At 36.2% G+C, this 24,597-nt stretch overlaps 1 protein-coding gene and 1 non-coding gene across 3 annotated transcripts in view; one reads left to right on the top strand and one right to left on the bottom strand.

Moving 5' to 3' along the window:
- Positions 1-24,583, bottom strand: part of Fbxo34 (F-box protein 34) — an 83,928-nt gene extending 59,345 nt beyond the window's left edge. The window contains exon 1 of one of the 2 annotated variants that reach the window (XM_048793491.1): positions 24,431-24,583. The gene's annotated coding sequence lies outside the window, so the exon portion shown is untranslated. Of the gene's footprint in view, positions 1-18,921; positions 24,410-24,430 lie in introns of those variants that run through there. The other variant, XM_015480913.2, reaches the window with a different exon arrangement.
- LOC125613457 lies at positions 6,064-6,167 on the top strand. Its single transcript, XR_007344024.1, has one exon. It is a non-coding gene; the product is annotated as a U6 spliceosomal RNA (small nuclear RNA).
- Positions 24,584-24,597: the final 14 nt, after the last annotated feature.

The following is a 24,597-nucleotide window of genomic DNA, read 5'->3' as shown; positions in this document are numbered from 1 at the left end:
GGGAGGGGGGATAGTAGAGGATAGGAAAGGCAGCAGAACACAACAGACACTAGTATGGCAATATGTAAATCAATGGATGTGTAACTGATGTGATTCTGCAATCTGTATATGGGGTAAAAATGGGAGCTCATAACCCACTTGAATCAAAGTGTGAAATATGATATATCAAGAACTATGTAATGTTTTGAACAGCCAACAATGAAAACTTTAAAAAAAAATAAAAAATAAAAAAAAAAAGAATACTGCCTGGGGCTGGGGATGTGGCTCAAGCGGTAGTGCGCTTGCCTGGCATGCGGGCGGCCCAGGTTCGATCCTCAGCACCACATACAAACAAAGATGTTGTGTCCGCCGAAAACTAAAAAATAAATATTAAAAAAAAAAAAAAGAATACTGCCTGTATGTATGAAACAGCCATATTTCCATATAGGAGGAAAAGACAGATATTATTGTTCACAATTATGAAGGCCTAATAATGTAAATGAAGAGGAGAAAAAATTTAAGCGTTTTTTCCAGTTTTATTTTTCTTCATTTGGGGAAATCGTTATTATATACATATTTAAATTATTTAAAACATGATATGGGTCCATTTTACAACCTAAGAGTTCACCAAGTCTAACCCTGTACCACAGTAGGGAATTCATTCCACCAGCAATAACTGTTCAACTTCGAAGAGCTTTGCCAATGAACTAATATGCTTTTCAAACTTTAGAACATAAACTAAAAAGAGGAAATTGTATTTAACACTTGTCATATTATTAGACCCTTGTATATATGCAGTCTCAATTTCATGGGGGTATGGAGAGAGCAATCTCAAGTGCTTCCAGCAATACCAAGCCAGATGGTAAAATTAGGAATCTTTCTCAAGAACCCACCTAGATTCCCAGTAGGGAATGCAAAAATTAATTCAATCCAATTATGTATCAATTATTGGGGGTGTAACTCAATGGTAGAGTGCTTGTCTAGCATATACAAGGTCCTGGGGGGTTCATCCCCAGTACTGCCAAAAAGAAAAGAAAAAGTATATGTATATTTTGACTAATACAAATGAATCTCCAAACAAATTGCTTAGGGGAAATGAAAATCTTTTTTTTTTTTTTGTTCCTCCATCATACCCAGGCATAGTATTCTATTGTGCTAGAATAACCAAGGCTACTGTGGGCACCTTCTATTCCAGGCAATTAATTGTACAATGTTCTTAACTCTGTTCCATTATGCTCAACACACCTTTTTTCCACTGCTGCCACACATACACACACCATAATTCAAAAAGAAAATACCTCTCACCCATTTGGGGAGCCAACATATTATAAGAGAACCAGAATAGCAAGGGCTTTCTAGTGGGTGTACTGAAACAATTCTTTACACTAGGCCACAGGAGCCTTATAAATAACAGGGAAATTGAAACTAACTTTAACTACCCTTTCTCTACCTTTGCACCCAGGCTCGTTCTTCTGAGTGCACATTTCTTCTCAGGCAATACTGTGGCCTTGTAAACATGGTTTCTGACCCCAACACTCACATCACTCGTCTGAACCTGTTGAGTTCACAACACCTTTCTTGTGTTCTAAAACCTGTCATGATAAAGTGGTTCAAATTGTAAACCCTGGCTCACTGACTTGTTCTTTGACCCCCAACCTATGGACAGGGTTCCTTAAGCCTTCTATTTAAACTTTCTACTGAAGAGAAAAGAATTTCGCAATTATGACCATGTTTACAGAAGAGAAAACTAACATTCAAATGTCTCTTCCACAATTGGTACTGTGCTATGTACTTTCTTATTCAAAACCAGCCAAAGGCCATAGATACAAATATTGCTCTCATTTATACTATCACTATCTTCATATTTAAGAAAATAAAACAATACTAGATACTGTATAATGTTAGTAAAGAAGATTCTTTGAAAATGTTCCCTTAACAGAATTGCTTTTCCTGTTGTAATTGCGTAAAGAGTAGTGCACTGCTGTGCCAAGAAATCTGGTTTATAACATCTAATTAACTATTATCTCATCTTATAAATTCTGTTTTACCAAAACCGGAACGACTGTTCCGTATGCTTTTATATTATTTAAATCAAATTCTAAAATTTACAAGAGAACTCCCTTTGTATCTTCAGAATTAAAAGAATATTTGTATGTTCTATGGAGATTTAACAGCTTAATAAAAACATATCATTCTAGACATAATAGTTGCCTCTGGGGAAGGTTCCAAAGGCTTTTCAATGTACAGCTTTTTGAACCATTTTAAATTTTTACCATGTGTATACATTATATATCCTAAAGTGACATTCAGTCACTAATTTACAGAAAATACAAAGTACATAAAAACATGATGCACTACACCACAGGAATGTAATCATTAAAATCCAAACTCTGAGAAACACTGAAAGACAAATAAAGCCTGGTTCTTTTTTTTTTTTTTTTTTAACATAACAGCAGAATGCATTTCGTTTCATTGTACACAAATGGAGCACAACTTTTCATTTCTCTGGTTGTCCACAATGCAGAGTCTCACCATTTGTGCAATCACACACGTACCTAGAGTAACGATGTCCATCTCATTCCACCATCTTACCTACCCCTCATGCCCCTTTCCCTTTCCCCTCCCCTTTGCCCAATCCAAAATTCTTCCATTCTTCTCAGGCTCCCTCCTCCCAAGCCTGGTTCTTTAAATAAAACAAAAACTGCAGGGGAAAGAAAAAAAAGAAGTAGTTAAGTGGAACTCTATAGACTAAAAGGTACTTAAAGATCATTACCAACCAACTGCAAGGTAGAGACCTTATTATACTGATCTTGATTCAAATCACCAAAAACAATGACATCTGAAACAACTGGAAATTAGAACACTGGATAGTTGATAATATGAAGGAATGGAGATGGAGGGGTGATTAATAGTATCATGACTGTGTCCATATATATATATATATATATATATATATATATATAAAAGGTATGTTTTAAAAAATCCTTTATCTTGTCTCCAAATGATATAGTATCTGCTCTGAGATTCCCTTGAAAATACACAGGAGAGGGAAGTGTGAGGGGAACAGATGAAAGAAAACTGGGCATAAGTTGGTAATTTCTCCTCCCCACATAATGTGGTGGTTTGACAATTGTTGTTAAGATGAGTGATAGGTAGAAGAGTTTATTACATGGATTCCATGTACTTTTTAGTTAATATTTTCCATAACATATTATGCATTTGTAAAATACAAATATTTGTAATATACATAAAGTGGTCATTTAAAAATTATACTACAAACTTGAATATATCAGGGTTTTAGGTAACAAAGGAATCTGATGATACTAAAAACAATCAGCCATCAGATCAATCTATTAGGTTTGTTAGGTGGTTTAATGGCATTGTGCTTATGGGGGGATTTTTTAAGAACATATTAATGACATGATAATTGGAATTTGCTTTGTAATTTTTTTTTTTAAAACATGAAGACATGGAACAAACCAGTAAGGCAAAGGTTGGTGCCAGTTAAAATTAACTTGTGGGGCTGGGGTTGTAGCTCAGCGGTAGAGAGCTTACCTAGCACATGTGAAATACTGGGTTTGATCCTCAGCACCATATAAAAATAAATAATATAAAGGCATTGTGTCCAACTACAACTACAAAACATTTTTTAAAATGCAGGGGGGAAAAAAGATAATTTACACACACACACACACACAAAAAAAACACGTAAGTGGTAAATACAGAGGAGCTCCCTATTTTGCTTATGCTTCCATTTTTAATGAAGTTTGTATGTTTACAATGTCAGGATCAAACCTTGCACATGCCAAGCAAGCACTCTACCACCAAGCTACTGGCAGTGTTTAATTTTTTTAAAGGGATGACCAGTAACAATAAAAGACTTCAAGGATTCTTCTATGTAAGAGTGGGGAAAAGAGAAATAATCTAAACTGAAATCCCTGGGATCAAACAGGGTCAGGTGGGGGTAAGGAGCTGATATGAACAACTGCATAAGATTTTTTTTTCTTTTTTATACTGTGAATTGAACACACTTTGTCATACATCCGCAATTCTTTTTACTTTTAATTTTAAGACAGGGTCTTGCTAAGATGCTCAGGGTCTCCTTACAGTGCTGAGGCTGGCTGGAACTTGCAATCATCCTGCCTCAGCCTCCTGAGTTGCTGGGATTACAGACGTGCACCACCACACAAAGTTACATAAGACTTTTAATCATTTAACTCCGAGTTTTACAAATAGTGTCAGGTATGGTAAGAAAAGTTTCATCACAATAGAAATAAACTCAAAGCAAAAAAAGCCTGTTTTGAGAAGGGAATTATTTCCTCTGGCCAGTCTTCTCCCAGACATCAATTTATACAGAAACTTTAAACATTCCTGAAATCCAAGAAGTAGACTGTCAGTGTGTGTTTTGTATGGGAATAAAGCTTTCCTGGCATCCTGAGCACATATGATTCTAATTGTACACAGAGTTTCTGGGCAAGAAAATAGTATTTTTTCATTCCCAGTTTTCTGGCTGTGCTCCAAGATTCTACACACGCCACTACTGGGGATTGAACCTAGGGGTCTCTACCACAAACCTATATCCCGGCCCCAATTTATTTTAAGTCAGGGTCTGGCTAAGATGCTGAAACTGGCCTTAAACTTGTGATCCTCTTGCTTCAGCCTCCCCAGTTGCTAGGATTATAAACATGATTAAACTATCTTTAGTATGATCCTTTCTCTGGGAACAAGTAGAGAGTTTTATAAATCCTTTTATAACAACATTTGCATATACATATAGCTCCACATTTCAATGATTCATATAAAATATTAAGTATTCTTTGAGGTTCTAAAGACAAATACAATCTAAAATTTCCAAATCCTACCAGAATTTCTGCTATAGGCTCACCATTAAATCCTAACTCACCCAACTGTTACTAGTAGAGAGAAAAGGCAAATTAATATCTTATGAGAGCATACTAAACCCTTATAATAACCCTAATAGGTGGGCATTATTATTGTCCAAATATTATAGAAGAGAAAATTTGTTAGTAACTTAGCGTACTAACTGGTAAGTGGCAGAACCAAAAATGAACCCAAGCAGTCTGACTCCAACATCTGGCTCTATACTACTATCTGCTATACTACTCTTTTTTTATTTTTTTAACTTTTTAAAATAATTTTAATATTTATTTTTTAGTTTTTTCGGCGGACACAACATCTTTGTTTGTATGTGGTGCTGAGGATCGAACCCGGGCCGCACGCATGCCAGGCAAGTGCACCTCCACTTGAGCCACATCCCCAGCCCTGCTATACTACTCTTTACCCTAAAACTTTTCTTTCTAATACACAGAAGATGACTTATATGAACATTTCTAGACAGGATAATTAACCTTCAAAATCTTAGTTATCTTTGAGATTTACATTTTGTTTACATTATTTAAAAATACAACTGGCTGGGCCTTCTTTAAAGAAATCAAACAGTTCTAAGAGAACTGACTCAGCTATTATAACATTAGCTCTATCTATCAGGAATAATACAGGCCCCTTCCTAATTGTTTACCCTAACAGAGTGTATCAGTTAATGGATTCTACCTAGGAAACAGACATTTAATTTGACTGGCTAAGTCAAAATCACCATCTATAAAAGAAAGAGATAGGAAATAAAAAGGAAAATGAGAGAAAGGAGGAAATAAAAATTATAAAACAGAACTTATTAAAATCCCCCTAAAAGGAAAATCAAGATGCTTAGAAACATCTGGGATAGCTCATCCAGAATAAAGACAAAATGCCATAAAAAAAGAAAAAATGAATAAGGGTCTCAGAAAATTTCTAAAGCAGTGTAAGGTTTACAGTTATTAAGACAAAAATATAAATACTCTATATTAATTAAATTATACATTTAAATTATTTTTTCTACTTTAGACCAAAAAAAAAAAAAAGTCAAAAAAGTATCAAAAGGAAACACAGCATAAACTTGGGGGGGGGTCATCAGAATTTGCCAAACAGGATCCCCAAATGAACAACAACCCCTCCCCCAAAAAAAAATTAACTAAAAGGAAGAAGTTTTAAAAGGAATATGAATTTCCAGAGCTAAAAGAGAAGCAGGTGCTCACTTTGGCAGTACATATACTAACACTGGAATGATACAGAGAAGATTAACATGGCCCCTGCACAAGGATGACACAAAAATCTGTGAAGCATTCATTTTTGAAAGCAGTATGGAGATTTATCAGAAAACTTTGAATGGAACCACCATTTGACCCAGTTATCCCACTCCTTGGTATATACCCAAAGGATTTATAATCAGCATACTATAGTGGCACAGCCACATCAATATTTATAGTAGCTCAATTCACAATAGCCAAGCTATGGAACCATCGTAGGTGCCCTACAACAGATGAATTGATAAAGAAAATGGGTTATATATATATACAAAGGAATATTACTCAGCAATAAAGAATGAAATTATGGCATTTGCCAGTAAATAGATGAAACTGGAGCTCATCATGCCAAGTGAAATAAGCCAATACCCAAACACCAAAGGCCGAATGTTCTGACATGTGGATGCTAACACAATAAAGGGGGGAGGAAAATAGAAGTTCATTGGATTAGACAAAGGGGAATGAAGGGAAGGGAGAAGAGGTTGGGAATAAGAAAGACAGTAGAATGAATCACACATAATTTTCATATGTTCATACTGAACATGAATACATGACCAATGAAACTCCACATCATGTACAACCCCAAGAATGGGATCCAGAATAAGTTATACTCCATATACGTATAGTATATCAACATATACTCTACTATCATATATCTAAAAATAACAAAATAAATAACAATAGAGGAACAAGTTAATAGATATAAAAGTCTTCAGATTAATAGGGCCCACTGGGTACTCAGATGAAAAGAGACCAAAACACATCCCTGGGAAATTTCTAGTCCTAGCCACACTAACATAGCAGTTTAAGAATAGAAAGAAGGGGTTGGAGGTGTATGCAGTGGTAGAGTGCATTGCCTAGCATGAAAAAGGCACTGGATTCAATCCCCAGCACTAAAAAACAAGGAAAAAACTTTTATTTACAGTATTTTCCTACACTAAAATTGGGTAGAAGAACCAAGAAAAGTACTTAAATAATGTTGATATCCTTACACATAATTTCCTGCAATTGCAGATTCTAATATATGCCCCTAATCAACCATTGTTTTAAAACTAGTTTTACATTGGAGATAACCAAGTATATTCTGACGCTCCTTAGAACAGAAATTTTTTATGGTAAATATTTTTATTTCTTGTAAATTTGCCCTATTATTAAAAAATAGACAAGTTGCTAATTTTCAAAAAACATTAAAAGACAGAATATGCTAATCAGAATATAAAATTGAAATTATTTTATGTGGAGGCAGAGGAAAACTATCCCCATTAATAAGGAAGTTTCTCCTAAAAATCCAAAATAGCAGAATCTACTCACTGTCTTCCTCTCTATTCCTCTATTAAAATTTCTACACAGCTATAGGATTGTAAATTTTGCCTTCCTGCTGAATCTAATATTTAGGCCCTAAGCAACTCAGTGAGACCCTGTCTAAATTAAATATAGCAAAGGGCTAGGGATGTGGCTCAGTGGTTAAGGGCCCCTGAGTCCAATCCCTGGTACCAAAAACTACATGTGTGTTTGTGTATATATACATTTTTATATACATTTTATGCATTTTTAATATATTTACAATGTTAACTATTTTATAGCTTTCTCATGGTAACATTCTTTTCTACCTTTACTCATGAGACAAAATATTTTCTCAGCATCTATAAGGCGCTTGGAATAGAGAAGACAAATAGACAAAAGTTCTCAAGGATTAACATTCTGATAATGAGACACAATAAATAATAGTCATAATAAGTAAATGGTGTAGAATATATTTCAAGTGGTTAACTGCTAAGGGGTAAAACAGATTAACAAAACCTTTCCATTGTAACCCTCTACTTGTCCTCTAAATTATACTTCCTATAAAGCTATACAGTTGTAACTTGCCTTTCTGCTGAATGTAATATTTAAGGAAGGTGAGACATAAGGGAGGTTAGAAATACCAGAAAGAAAAGCAGTTGCAATTTTAAATAGGGTGGTCAGCACTGACCTCTTTGAGAAGATACTATATGAGGAAAGATTCTAAATAGGTCAGAAGATAGGTATGAAAATTCATCTAAGGGAATAACATTCTAAGTACAGGGAACAAACAATCAATACAAATAACAATGCAAACACTACCAAGCAAAAATATCAGTAATTGGTGGGACTACAAACTGGTGAAACCACTCTGGAAAGCAGTATGAAGATTCCTCAGAAAACTTGGAATGGATCCACCATTTGACCCAGTATATACCCAAAAGACTTAAAATCAGCATACTGTAGTGTCACCAATGTTCGTAGAAGCTCAATTCATAACTAACCTAGGTGCCCTTCAACAGATGAATGGATAATGAAAATGTGGTATATATACACAATGAATTATTACTCAGCTATAAAGAATGGAATTATGGCATTTGCCAGTAAATAGAACTGGAGACTATTATACTAAGTGAAATAAGGCAATCCTAAAAAAACCAAAGGCAAAATGCTCTAATGTATGGATGCTAACACACAAAAAGGGGGAGGAGAATAGAAATTCATTAGATTAGACAAAGGGAAATGAAGGGAAGGGAAAGGAGATGTGAATAGAAAGACAGTAGAATGAACTGGACATAACTTTCCTGTTCATATATGAGTACACTCTGAATCATATTTGTAGATTAGATATTTATAATGAACCATTTTTTAAATTTTGGTCTTTACACTGTATGTAAAATAACTCCTTGCTTTTAGGAATACAAATATTCAGCAATGAAAAACAACATGCCTGCAACTTACAAATGGTTCAGAAAAAAGAAACTTTGTTATATACCTATAATTATATTTACTAGAAAGAGAGAAAGAAAAGAGATAAAGAAGAGAAAGAGAAGAGATAAACATTTTATCAAAGTTGATAAAATGTTAACATTTGGGTTAACATTTCTCTGTACTTCAATATATTTAACTTTTATTAATCTAAAATTGTCAAAACACAATATTTCTGAAAGAAATATTTTTTATAACAATATTAACAAACAACAGTATACTCAATTAAATAAACCATATATGAGTACACAACCAGTGTAACTCCACATCGCGTAAAACTTCCCATAGCACAAGAATGGGAAGTTATACTCCCTGTATGTATAACATGTCAAAATACATTCTGTCATACATAACTAAAAAGAATAAATTTATTTAAAATACCAGCAATTGCTATTCATTTCTTATCAATATATCCCTCTTCCCCTGGAGGGGGGGGAAAAAAGTAGACATTTACAGAATTTGACCTCCAGATAGGAAGGATGATAACCTAGTAGAAGTATTTCCAAGTATCTCATCATAGGTCAAGAACTTTTAAGTTTCTTTACTACAGAAATGACACTTTCAAAAATACTAATGGCATATTAATATCTAACTCCTCTCCCACTGCGAAAGATCAAAACATTGGTACTAGAATTCTAATCATTTTTCCATCAATTTCCCAAAATCCAGTCCAATGAGAGAAGACAGAATTAATGCATATGCCCCATACAAGGTGCCATGCCATGTGCCATGGAAGCTAAGTAAGAGGTTTCTGTTCTCCAAGGCCTCCAAACATCGTTGTATAAGAAAAACACCTTTTTCTTTTTTTGAAACAAGGTCTCACTAAGTTGCCCAAGTTGGTCTTAAACTCCTGGGCTCAAGCCCATCCTTCCATCTCAGCCACTTAAGTGTTGGAATTACAGCCCTTTTTTTCTCAAAAGGAAATATAGCTCATAATATTACATAGTATTAGCACAGAAAATTATTATGAGGACGGGGGGTGTGGCTCAGTGGTAGAGCGCTTGTCTAGCATGTGTTGAAGCCCTGGGTTCAATTCCCAGCACCAAAAAAAAAAAAAAAAAGTTGAAGAAACATTTCGACATGCTAAGGAATGTACATTAGAAAAAACAAGAGTATAAGAAGGAAAAAATGCTAAATTAGCCTTATGCCCTAAATTCTTGTTTTGTTTCATTTCTTGTGTTTTGATATGGGGTATCACTACGCTAGAAAGCCTCAAAATCTTGGGCCAAGTGTTACTTCCTGCTTCAGCTTCCCAAGTAGCTGGGATTAAGGTATACCAACATGCTCAACTTACTTTGCTTTTGAATTAAGATAACAATTCCTGCCAGGCATGGTGGATAGGCCTTAATCCCAGCAATTCTAGCTTCACAAGTTCAAAGCTAGCCTCAGCAAATTAGCCAGACCCTATCTCAAAAATAAATAGAAAGGGCTGGGGATGTGGTTCAGTGGTTAAGCACTCCTTGGTTTAATCTTCAGTACAAAAAGAAAAGGAAAAAAAGACAATTCTTTAAAAACATTACTCTTCTTGTCTTCCTGTCAGTTTACTGTGAAGTATTTGTAAGCAGGAGGTTTCTCTGTTTCCCTTAACCATCAATTTCCTCTTAGGAGTGATCTAAATAAAATGCAAACTCCTGACATTGCATTACTTGAGCTAACTGTGGAGTCCATGTTTTTAAGGAATTATCAGTACATTAGGGTAGAAGTATATTCTCTCTCTACCTATCAGGCAATGAAATTGACAATATAAAACACTGTCAACAAGAATTTGGAAAAAGTAGGTATAGTCTCAAACTACAAATACTCTAAACCCAGTATTTTATTTCAGGAATTCATTCCACAAAATAACACAGAAACAAGGTTGTTCATTATAGCATTGTTTGTAATAGAAAAAAACAACACTGAAGACTGCATTTCCCAGCCTCCCTTTGAGATGTGGCTGTAACACTAAATAATAGCTAATGAAACATAACTGTAAGTGCTGTGAAATGGCAACTTCTAGAAATCTTCCTTTTAAAAGGCTGACATGTAACCTCTGCCCTTCTTCCATTCTGCTGCTTGGAAAGGGTACAGTAGCTGGAGATCCAGCTAGATCAGGACAATATTTGTTCTACAAAAGTATAGAAAGATCCCAGATAAGCAGGAAAGTGATAGTGAGAAAGGAGGACAGAATGGATCTCTCTATATATTGACTGTGCCATTTTTACATGGGTATGTATAGAAAATTGCCAAAACTCACTGAACCATCCATTTACTATATGTGCATTTTACTGGGCTCATTATGCCTCAATTTAAAGAGAGTGAGAAAAAGATCACAGCCAGAGTGCTATACCAACACTAATGCATGTTCCTATCTTTTACAGGAGAAACACTTTTCTGTTATTTAATAAGCCACTATTTATTTTAGGCTGTCTCACAGATACCCTCTTTATATAGCAATATGTAAATGTAATGACAAAAATCTATTAAGTAAAAAAAGGCAAGATAACAGTATGTAGAGCATGCTGCAATACATAGACACACACACACACACACACACACACACACACACACTTTTTTTTTTTTTTTTTTTTAAGAGTAAGGACAAGCAGTCAAGGATGAGGTCAAGACAAGGATGAGGACAAGAAATCCTCTAAGGATGAAGACAAGTCTTAGAGCCTCCTGGACTGAAGGCCCCAATCAGGCTTCCATGGCTATGGGCCACAGTGACACCAAACCCTCAACCATAAACACCCAGAGCACTCCATTGTCTGCTCTGTCAGTTACTGTCCACCCAGCCAGAGACCCTAATCTGAGCATAGGCCAGGACAGGCTAAATGCTTACAAGGAGATCTACTGACACTCTCAGGGGAGCCAACAGGAGAAATGGAAATAAAACATGTTGTCAGGGAAAAAAAAAAAAAATTTAAACGGAGACTAGAATATATACTGGAAGAATAATCAAGAAATCAATAACATCGTTGCTTCCAGAGAGTGGAAAAGCATGCCCAAAACACTGAAGGAAAAAAAAAAGAGAGAGAGAGAGAACTTCGCACCTTATGCATTTGCTTTGTTTTTTTGATTTGGGGTTTTCTTTTACAGTGGTAGGGGTTGAACCCAGAGCTTCTTGCATGGTAGGTAAGCACTCTTACCACTGAACTACATACTCCCTCACCCCACTGCTGCCTTTAAAATTGTATAAATTGCCCAGAGTCGCCTTCAACTTTCATACTCCTGCCTCAGCCTTATGAATAGCTGGAATTACAGGTATTTACAACCACACCCTGCTACCTTTTGTGTTTTGAACCATGTAATAAACACATTACTTACCCCAAAAAAATATTCTTTAGACCATGATTTCAAGATGATCCCACACTCAGCTAATTACCAAGAATCACTAGCTATCATGAAAATGACAAAAAAAATTAAGTGTTGAAAATTCAATATTTTTGAAGGAAAAGAGCAAGAAAAGGAACCAAAAGGAGAAGGAAGCATTGGGGCTGTTTTGCCACTGTAAATATATAATACATATTTAATTTATCATTATCTTCTCATAGTAAAGAAACAAAAGCAACTAATTAAAAAAAAAAAAAAAAAGCCAACAAGCCTTTTCTCCAATCTGCTAAAGGAAGCATACAAAAGGTTCTTTCTTGGAGGAGCACAGATTCTAAAGAGTTAAAAATAGGAACATTTGTAAATCCTGTGAATCAGATTAGAGACTGAAACAAAGTGATTATCTGAAAAATGTATCATATTGACCTTCCCTTGTTTTCTTTAAAATATGTCTAAACTCTATTACCTTTTTCATGGCATAAACAAAATAGTTAACCTAAAATTTAACTAGACCATTCTTAACTACATCATTTAAATCAACCTATTTTTGTATAGCTATGACTGGCATATATAATTTTATATTCCATTTTCCTGTTCTTATTTCTATGTGATAATTACATTGTATAAAATAATCTTCCTTTACCTTAGAAATATCCATAAAATTTGCATTTTTCTTTTTTGTTGCCATTTTTGTCGGACTGAAGATTAACCCAAGGCCTCCTGCAAGCTAAGTACATGCTTTACCACAGAGCTACCACCACCAGCAAGCCCCATTTTCTGGCACGAATTCTAGAAATGACCGTCTCGATCAGACAGTGGAAACCTCTGGGCATCTTATTGATCCATTCCAATTACACATAACCTCTTAAGCAATAAATACATACATTTAAACTCATAAAGGTGACATTTATCCTTTCTGACTAATTGTAGCATATATATCAAACTGCTGGGATGAGGATATATTTTGGTGGTAAGAGCCCTTGCTTAGCATGTATGAGGCCCTGAGTTGGATCCCTAGCAGAGCAAAACAAAACACATCAAAACAAAAAAATCATCAAATTGTTTCTAACAGGGTTCAAAAGTGTCAAACAAAATCCCCTTTAGTAGCCAACACTAGGAGTGTAGTTCAGTGGTAGAGAGCTTGCTTAATATGCTAGAAGTCCTGTCATGCTAGATGACAGGGAGGAAAAGAAAAAATAATTGATGTGTCAGTGTGGGTGTGGGTGTGGGTGTGTACACCTGGGATTGAACCCAAGGGTGCTTAACACTAAGCCACATCCCCAGCCCTTTTTATATTTTATTTTGAAACAGGATCTCCCTGACTTGCTTGGACCTCACCAAGTTGTTGGGGCTGGCTTTAAGCTTCCAATCCTCCTGCCTCAACCTCCTTAGCTTCTAGGATTACAGGACTGTGCCACACACCCAGCAAGGGGAAGAAAATTCTTAAACTTGGTGACCAGTGTGGAAATTTTGTTCAGGGCTTCTGGAATACTCCTAGACACAGACATAATCATCAGCCTTTTCAAAGTAAGTGTTCTTGAAGTAAAGAATACACTTTCTGATAGTGTTATTCTATAAAACAGTTTCAGCAACATAGAATAAAGGGATATTAAAATGTGGTAGGTTCAAAGTAGACATACATTAACATATAATGAACAGGGAAATAAAATTAAGCTTTGATCCTTTCATACAATAAAAATGGTAAATTTTTTAACAAAATCTGACTACACTGAGGTTTACTAATGAAGTGTTAACATGGTTTTCTCCTAAAAGAGACAAAAATTTAAGTTTACATCTGCCAAGAACATTAAATCGAATTTATATTGAATCTTCACTGTCACTTTAATGAACCAATAAGACTAACATCCAAGTAGAAACATAGGAAGCTGCTCACTTAAAAAAAAAAAAAATCGGAAGGAAAAAAAGATTTTCTAATTTCTACTAAGTTATCGATTTGAAAAAGAAAAAATGGGCTAAGAATTGTTTGTGAAGGAGTAATTATTTAGCTTTACACCTCTTTGTTCTCTACATTTTAAAACATGACAATTAAATTTCAAGAAAGATAAGGCAAGGTAAAGATTTACAAAATAAAACAACTTCAGTTAAGAACTGTGGTGACTTTTTTTAGTAACTTATATAGCAAAACTCTACGTAACTGAAATCTTTCATAATACAGACTAAATGGCCAAATCAAATGAAGAAAATGTAAAATAATTCATCCTTTACCTTCCAGAAATAAAACAGTAACCTGGCTTATCTTTTCACTGAAGCCAAGCACAGTGGTGCATGACTGTAATTCCACCACTCAGGAGGAGGAGGATTGCAAGTTTGAGGCTAGCCTCAATAATTTAGCAAGACTCTCTCTCAAAAAATAAAGAGGGAGGGAATTATAGGTCAGTAGTAGAGCATCCCTGGGTTCGATTCCCAGTACTAAAAACAAACAAAAGAAAGCATTAAGTTTTACTTAAATTTCAAGACCACATTGTTAAAAATATAGTTTCTAAATATTTTATGCTGTATTTTACCATATAATAGTCACAGATTTTATGCCAAATATTTGGTTAAAAAATAAGGTACAACCATTGTATTTTTTAAAAACTGTGCCAGAATTACTTTAAAAATCACTTATTACTATCTTTGGTGTAAGATTAGAATGCATGGATACTTGTGAATATACGTTAAAACTGAATATTTCAAATTGACACACATATGGTCATAACAGTTTAGCAATCAGTTTTTCGGGGGGGGGGGCGCAGCTAGTTCACACATTAGTTGCTGATTTGTGCATTACAGTCAGAAAATTACACTTGAGAAAATTTATTGCGATTTAACAAAATTTAATTTCGCATCTGAAGATTCTGCGCTCTCACTGGTTTTGTTGTCTGGTGTGCTGTCCTTCGCACTACTCATTATTTTTTTTCCATTACTACTGCAGCACTCTAAACATATACCACATAAGTTGGTTTTCAGAAATATATTAATAAGGCATGAACACTAAGAATTCTAGGCTCCTGGTTCACAGTGTGCAGGAAAACAACTGTGTATCCATCCATGTGCCACTGGTGAATACACTCCTCCTCCTCTGTTTACCTTTTAAAGGTGTGACAAACAGAATTATATCATGCAACAATTACATGATAAAAGGTTACAAACCAATTTTCGGACCAAAAAAAAAAAAAGTGGTGCAACAATTACACAGTGTTGACAATTACGCAGTGAAATTCAGTACTGCGAATTTTAAGTGTAAAAATATTTTATATTATACAATCTTTAAAAATATATGTGTAACTAGAATATAAAATTACATTTTAATTTGAGGAAAAGTTACAACCTCTTACCAGCTAATTTAAAAAAAATTGAACTCTTCAATAAAATTAATATTTTGACTTTAAAAAACAGTAATAAAAAATAAGTTTTTGGAGAGTGCTATTTGTCAAAGAAAATTAAGATTTATAAAAACTGTACTATGAAAAAAGTGACAAGTTAATGTACTCAGCATAATGTTGACATGAGCAAGAAACACACACTGTGCTTTTTCTAAGAAATAAATTCCACAAATTCAAGCTAATTATTATCACACTAAATAAAATGTAGACAAAATGTTGAAAATAATGCTTCCTTAAAGTCAAAATCTCTCCTATCCTCTTTAGACTTATTTTCAAGATACATTCTGATTAGTTCTCTGTAATAGTACCCCAAAGGGCTAAAGTATCACTATGGAAGAGCTCTTCATCTAGGAAAGATGACAACTTTGAATTACAGAAACCTACTTCCTACAGCTAAAGTGACTGGGGACTGTGAAAATACTGAGAATCTCCAGAGAATAATCCTGATGACGGAACTTGAAATAAGATATCTTGTCCTACTTTGGAAACAAGTCCAACTCAACTGTTCTCAGACAATACAACAAATGTACTTTTTGAGATATACTTATCAAAACTCATTTCATCGTCAGAAACTCCAGTTCATCAATAATTCCCTTCTATAGTTCCAAAGGTGATTTTACAACTTCAAATAAACAATTCTACAAACAAAATTTATTTTTTAAAAAACCAAATGAACACTTTAGTATTGTGATACTAGGGACTAGACCCAGGACATTCTACCCTTGAGCTACATCCCCAACTCCGCCACCCCCACCCCCACCCCGCTTTTTTTTTTTATTGTCACGAAGGGTCTTGCTAAGTAAGTTGCTGAGGCAGGACTTGAACTTGAGGATCCTTCTCCGCAGTCACTACATCCCCAGACTTTTTTATTTTGTATTTTGAGACAGGGTCTCACTAAGTTGCTTAGAGCATCACTGGTTTGCTAAGGCTGGCACCAAACTTGCAATCTTCCTGCTTTGGCCACTGTGATTACAGGCACGCTCCACGGCACACAGCATGAAGTCTTAAATGAGATTTTTAAGCATGCCATAAAAACCTAGAGCAGGTTCTTGTTTAAGAGAGTAATATTTCTGGGCGTGGTGGTGCAGGCCTGTAATCCCAGTGGCTCAGGAGGCTGAGGAAGGAGGATCATGAGTTCAAACCCAGCCTCAACAAAAGCAAGGCTCTGAGCAACTCAGTGAGACCCTGGTTTCTAAATAAAATACAAAATAGGGCTGGGCATGTGGCTCAGTGGTTCAGTGCCCCTGAGTTCAATCCCCATTACCAAAAAAACAAGAGAGAGAGAGAGAGAGAGAGAGAAACATCATCCCAGAATTTTTGTCCAATTAGCATCTGTGAACACAGATTGAAGAGAGTAAACAATGGAATTATGAAAAACAAACAATTACAGAACTTTAAATTCAGATCATTGGTCTAGACATACGCTTCCAATACAAGAGCTAATCAACATGTGGTTTGAGACCTAAAATATCACTCACCTAAACTTGAGTTGTTTAATATAAAATGCACTTCAGATTTCAAAGACTTCACATGACAAAAGGACCATAAACTACTCTGATATTTTTTATATTGATTATACTGAAATCATAACATTTGGGATACACTGTGTTAAATAACATAATTTAAATTATTTTCACTCAGGCTAGAGAATGCAGCTCAGTGGTAGAGCACTTGCCCACCAAGCACAAGGCCTGGATTCAAACCCAGCACTGCAAATATATACACATATACATTTTTTCCACTCTTTTTCCTTTAATGATGGCTAACTAGAATTTTTTTTTTTTTTTCTTTTTTCAGTATTGGAGATTGAACTCGGGCACTCAACCACTGAGCCACATTTTGTATTTTATTTGGAGACAGGGTCTCACTGAGTTGTTTAGTGCCCTGCATTTGCTGAGGCTGGCTTTGAACTTGTGATCCTCCTACCTAAGCCTCCCAAGCCACTGAGATTACAGGAGTGCGCCACCATGCCCAGCTATAATTTTTTAATTATACATATGACTCCCATTGATTTCTATTGGAAAGTACTGCTCTCTATTGTTATCTCAACTTTTCTGACACTCTCACTCTCATCATGAATGTGTTCTCATGTTTATATATTTATAAATGTGATGCATAAGTCCTAATATACAATATAAAATATACATAAAAATGCCAAAAGGAATTAAAAGTAGAAATTTTAATTTTTTCTTTTTGCAATTCAATGAACTATCTCATACACTCCATACTGTTTAGACTGAGGGCATCAGCACAGAGATTAAACAGGAAAAAATAAACCCAAATAAAAGAATCACTAAAAATTTAGTGACTGGTTAACTATGAATATAGATGTAGGCATAAGCTGGACAGAATGGTAACTGAGAAGACTAAACAATAAGGGTTGGATTATAAAATGCAACAAAGGGCCAAGAACACAGCTTTAGATAGTCTTTAGACAGATTTTATATCAAATCTTCTCTGGATCCTTAAGTAAAAGCCTGGCATAGTCTGATGGCTGTTACATAAAAATACCTTCAGCCAGTCATGGTGGGCAAACCTGTAATTCCAGTGACTGGGGATGCTGAAGTAGGAGGATCCCAAGTTTGAGGCCAGCCTCAGCAACTTATCAAAGTATAAAACCTGTCTCAAAGTATAAAACCAAAGGGTTGGGGAGGTAGTTCAATGGTAAAGTGCCCCTAAATTCAATCCCAATCCACAATCCCCACCACGAGAAAAAAACCAGACTGGGTAATTTATAAACAGAAATTTCTCACAGTTCTGAAAGGTAAGTCCAAGATCAAATGCACTGGCAAATTCAGTGTCTGGTGAGGGCCCATTCTTCTTAAATGGAGCTTTCTTACTGCTGCATCCTCTTAGGATAGAAAGGTCAAAGGATTCCATTTGCCTCAGTTATGGCACTATTCCTATTCACAGGGGCTCCATACTCCAACCCTAAGCATATCTGAAGTACCACCTCTTCATTATTACATTGAAAATTAGGTTTCAACACAAGTTGTGGGGAAGGGGACACAAACATTCGGACCATAGCATTCCACTCCTGGTCACTCAAAATTCATTCCCTTCTCACATGCAAAATATATTCCTCTCTGGGCTGGGGTTGTGGCTCAGTGGTAGAGCACATGCCTCACATGTGTGAGGCACTGGGTTCAATTCTCAGCACCACATATAAATAAATAAATAAAATAAAGGTACATCAACAACTAAAAAAATTTTTTTAAATGGTCTCAATGGTAAACACACACACACACACACACACACACACACATTCAATTCTTCCAAACAGCCCCAAACAAACATCTTATTCCAGCAACTCAAAAATCTAAAGTCCAGAGTCTCACCTGAATCACATACAAGTGAAAACCAGAAGTGTGATTCATCCTAAGGCAGATTTCTCTTCAGTCATAAGTCTGTGAAATCAAGTCTGCTTCCAAAATACAATGGTGGGTCAGGCACAATTCCAAAAGGAGAAAGCAGAAAACAAAGATAACAGGTCTCACCGAATCTTAAACCCAAAAGGACAAACATTAAACCTTAAGGCTCCAAAATAATCTCCTCTGACTTGATGTCCTGCCTTCCAGACACACTGTGCTGGGGACTGGACCCCAAGGTTCCAGGTAACCTTGCTCTCATGGCTTTGCTGAGTACGATGCATGCTGCAGCTCTCCACCAGTTGGAAGTAAGGTGCCTGCATCTCTCCCATACTGGACTAGCTCTTCAAGGGTCTTGAGGGCATCCCTGTCCCATGGCTCCACTGGACATTTTCCCTAGTGGCAGCTTTCTGATGGCTTCAGTCTTGTGACAGTTCTCTTCCTGGGTGCCAAAGTTCTCCAGAGCATCCTTTGAAATCTAGGTGGAGGTAGCAATGCCCCCAACACACAGTTCATGCACTCTGCCTTGGAATAAATAGCATCACACAAACTTTACGATCTGTGACCTCCAGAAAGGTGGCCACAGTGGTCAGTACCATACCCATCGGTGCACAGGAGCCACAGCTGGGACAGCCAAAGAATGATATGCTGGAATACAGGGAGTAGAGGCTTTAAATCATTCTGCCGCCAAAGCCCCAGCAACAGGCAGGGCAGCCCTAAAGACCTGACATGCCTTCAGGGTTACTATATTGATAAATAGGCACATGGCTTCCAAATACCCATACTAATCTCCTTAACCAAAGTTTACCTGGCCACACCCTGGGCACTCTCTTCTGAACATACTTTCATTATTTACAACAAGGGCAGGTTGAGAATTTGCTGCATCTTTTAAGTTCTCCACCCCTTTTTCTTTAGCTTGATTTTCTCATCTCTCATTTTATTGTAAGTAGTCCAAAGAAGCTGTATGCACCCAACACTTTGTATTTCTCCTGCCAAATATCTATTTCATTCCTCTGAAGTTCTACTTCCATAAAGCACACGGACAAGAACACAATTCAACCAAATTCTTTATAAGAATTGTCTTTCCTCTAGTTTTCAACATGTTATTCTCATCTGAGGCATAGTCAGAATGGCCTTTACAGATATACTTCTACCAACAGTGTGTTCACTACAATTTAGGTAATCTCTAATTTCAGGCTTTCTCTATAGCTGTCTTTTGAACCCTCACCAGAAAATCATCCTTAAGGTTCCCTTCATAGCAATATACCCCAAAACTCTCCTGGCTTCTATTCATTACTCAGTTCCAAGCCATGTCCACATTTTTAATTATCTGTTATAGCAGCATCCTACATGTAGGTACCAATTTTTGTCTTCACCCATTCAGGATGCTATACTAAAGTACCTTACACTGGGTAATTTATAAACAGAAAACTGTTGCTCAGTGTTTTGGAGGCTGTAAAGTTCAAGATCAATGTGGCTACAGATCCAGAATCATTCCTTATAGATAATGCTTTCTTCCTGTAAGCTTCCTGTGTCCTCACATGGTAGAAGGAGCAAAGGGTTCTCTCAAGCCTCTTTTGTAAGGACACTATTACCATCACCTCTTAAAGGCCCTGCCTCTTATTGTGTTCATTTTTTTCTATTTTTAAGACTTAGCATAGTTACCATCCAAATTTGTTAGCAAAGTAGGTCCTTTAAACACATAGATTCACAGATAAATGGATAGATAGGCATATAGATGGTAAAGCAAATATAGCAAAATATGAATTACAGAATCTAGATGGCAAGTATTTAAGTACTCAATATACAATACTTTTACATAAAATTTTATTCACTATAAAATTCCAGGAAAAGAAAGCAGAGACTACAAATGAAGACTGAGAGGCTCATGTATTCTCCAAGTTTATAAGTGAAATGGATTCACTTTAAAGAAAAAGAAGATATGTGTGTGCCTGAGAGTGGAAAGAACTGAACAGATATTTGTTGCTTCTCTATCTCTAACTTTAGGACTGCATACAAAGACTAGTGGTCTTGAGCATTTAGTCTTACCTCAAACAAAGTACTACTAGCTAAGCTTTACTCATTCTAGGACAATGCAAATCTGTAGAATCAAGGCCCTCTGCTTGTTTTGAACCATGATAATCTATTTCATATTTTATCTGAGTTTCTAACACCCCCCTTAAACTGACCTTTAGATGAAGAAACATCTAGCCAACCTGGTTTGGTTAGATGTTTCTTCATCTAACCAAAGGACGAACATTGTTCATCCTTTTGTCCAGATTCTAGCCTTTCATTCTCAAGGTCCTCTACAACAATATCAAGGATTCTTGCAGCAGACCCTGGAGGAAACTAATTTCATCCATGTCATGGTCCTTGATCCAAAGACATCAAAAATGTTTTCTGGATGAAGGAAACTCATGCTTTATAATATTATAATCACAATTATAATGGGTGCTTAGTTTCACATTTACACATACATTGTGCTAAGAGAAGAAAATGTACAAGCTGGTTTTCTGAAATTGAATATTTAAGGAAAGATCTACAGCCTTTTCTGTAGAGTACTAAATTAGAGGATGGAGCTGGAAATGAAAGGCTGATAAGTTCTTTTAACTAACACTGGGGGGAAAAAAAAAAACTACATTTTAATTATTAATGGTCTCCTGGATAATACCAGTAGGTTCATCAGCTTCAAAATACCATAAGCATGAACTAAAGGGGAGAAGATAAATTTGGTGAAGATTAAGAATTGACAGGAATTCAATTTCCAAATGACCCAAATTCATTTGGAGCTCATGTGCTCTTTTCTGTTGTTGCTTCCAAAGGACTGCAGATCATGCACTTGCTGAATTTTGCCTTTGTCACACATGACCTAACAAGGAAGGCATTCATTATACCATAGTAGCTTCCCCTAAGTATCTGGTTCTAAACAGCTGCAAATTTTGGAAGGTAATACCAAATGATGTCTCTCAAGTATGTTCTTTCATCAACAAATATTAAAACAAGTTTATAGTCTACTAGAATATAAAAACTGCAGAATTAAACTCAAACAAATTTAAAAAAATAAAGTAGAAAATATAAGAAATAAAACTCTATTGTTAATAACTGACCCACTAAATATATTTTAAAGAATTTCTAAAATACAGCACCCTCATTCTTCATTACATTTGCTTTTATCCATCAGAAAAATGCCACATCAATAATGACTTATTTATTTCTTTCAAATGCTGTGAATAAGATGACAAAATGTCTTAAAATAATTTTTAAGCCCAATCTCTAATGTCCATATAACCATTTATGAAAAGTAAAAATTGCTTCCTAGACCCAAATCTGCAAAGCGTGGGTGAAAAACATCCTGCCAAAAGTAGAAACAGACTATAAAAAATGTTTCATAAGAGTTATGACTTATTATACAAAGATACACATAAGCTGGCTTTTTTTAAACCTGTCACTGCTCCTCAGTCACATCAGAATACACTTTATCCTCCATCTATTACATGTTCCATAAGGAAAAACAAAAACATCATAATTGCTAAGCAAAAGAGAGGAGGAAAATGCACTACACCAAGGAATAGCTATAGTACATTATCATCAATTGTTTTAAAACTCACATTTAGTTTGATTTTCATCCCTTCCCATTTATACTAGGGACACAACAGAGCCATGTAGCCTGCCCCAGAAGGCTACTACCTGTTAAAGACTAAGGCAGGTGTTCCTTTTTGTACCTCCTTCATTCCATCAACACCTTGTGATCATCCTTTCATCTTAAAGAGGTAGGCTGATTTACACCCCCTTATCAACTGCTTTGTGTTAATTCAGATGCCTATAAGTCTTTGAAGTTCCAAAGGCTCAAACTGTATCTTTAGGATCTTCACTTAATATTGTCACCATACAATTCCTAATTTCTTAAAAGGAAAAAAAACAGAATTAACAATTTTCAGTATTACCCACAACAAAGTCAAATTCCCAAAGTTATGATGAAGATCAAAACAGGATTTATTGGAAAGCTGTATCTTATGACTGTGCCATCAAATCCAATTGTAAGGGATTGGGGGCATAGCTCAGTGATGGGTGCTTCTTGCAGGAGACCTCAGTTCAATCCCCAGTACTTCCTCCAAAAAAATCCAATAGCAATTAACAGAGGCAATTTTGCTTTTATTTCCTTCATTAATAGGCATGATATAACTTCCAGCAACATATTGATGCAAAAATCCAGAGATAATGTTTCATTTGCTTTAAAGAGCAAATGGAGAGCAGGAAGTGTTGGAAAAAATAAAACAAAATCTATTACAAGTCAAGGTCAGTGAGGAAGGATTGAGGACTCCTACCAAAGCTTCCTGCTGAAAACATTAATTGTAATTATGCTTCAATTTCAAGTTGGCTACTTTTGAAACTAGATTCTACTTACATGATTCTACAGACAAAGGAAATGATAAAAAGTATTGATAAGCTGGAACATCTGAAGAGGGCCAGTAGGGCAAATGACTAGATCCTGTTGCAGTCTGACCTCTTTTGAAAACTATGGAATAAACACATTCATAGGCAAAACAAATCACTTGTTTCAAAGCTTTGTAATTTAATATTTGAAAGCACTACTGACAAAATTTTAGTTACCTGTTCAGACAAGCAGTCCTGGGATATGTTATTAAGTTATAACCCAGTATTAGTAAGAACGCAAGAAAAAGGCTGTTGCTGAGTTATAACCATAGAAAACCTTCAATTATCCATAATTGATGGGATGGGGGATACATAGGGACAAGATGGATAAATTAAATTCTCTGATGATTATTACTTAAGAAGAATGTCGGATTAATTCAAAGTTCCCTTCTTTACTATACAAAAAGCTCATTTAAGATCAGCTCTCCTTCCTCCTAAACATTCCTTAACAAAAATGCTAACAAGCAGATATCTAGCCAAAAAAGTAAGACAAACTCCAACTGGCTCTATTTTTTTCAGCAATTCCAATCACCAACCATCAAACTATGAGTTTTAATTTTCTGAAAATCACTTATATTGAAAACCCCAACGTCCTCTCTTCCCCGCCAAAACCCTCCTACCCTAATTTAGATTTTTCTCGATCAAATGTATCTCTCAACTGTACTAAAAATTAGTGTTTGAACTGAAGTTTAAGCAGTTGACAACTATTACATTAAAACTGGAAAACGCTGATATCCTGCAACTTTCGATTCAAATCCGCTGCGATTCCAGGCGTTGACAGAAAACCGAACTTCCTTTTTCTCCCCCATGGATCCTCCTGGCCCTCCCTCGAGCTAACGATCCCTCTCAGGGCCTGCTATGACATCACGGCCCCTCTCTGGAAACCCCTGACGTCACAGAGACGCGGACCCACAGGCACTATGACTTCATCGTCCACTGGCGCGGAACTGCAGTTGACCAGCTCCAGCCCGGAGGAGCCAAGGAACCATCCGTGCCTCGGTCCTGCCCGGTCCCCGAGGAAGGTTAAAGATAAGCGCCAGCTCACCTGCGCTGAGGCAAGGAAGGGCAGAGTGGCCGAGCCCAGGCGGGCGCGACCGGGCGAGGCGACCCCACTTCCTCACCGCCCAAAGGTGGAGCGCAGGTCGGGTGTCTGTACACGGCCCGATCCCGCTCCAGGGGCCCGGGACCCTGCTCCCGCCCGCCGGCCAGCAC

The sequence above is a fragment of the Marmota marmota genome, unplaced genomic scaffold, assembly GCF_001458135.2.
Source record: "Marmota marmota marmota unplaced genomic scaffold, marMar, whole genome shotgun sequence".
NCBI classification, from domain to species: domain Eukaryota; kingdom Metazoa; phylum Chordata; class Mammalia; order Rodentia; family Sciuridae; genus Marmota; species Marmota marmota.
The sequence above is the reverse complement of the archived record's forward strand: the minus strand, read 5'-3'. Positions and strand labels throughout refer to the sequence as shown.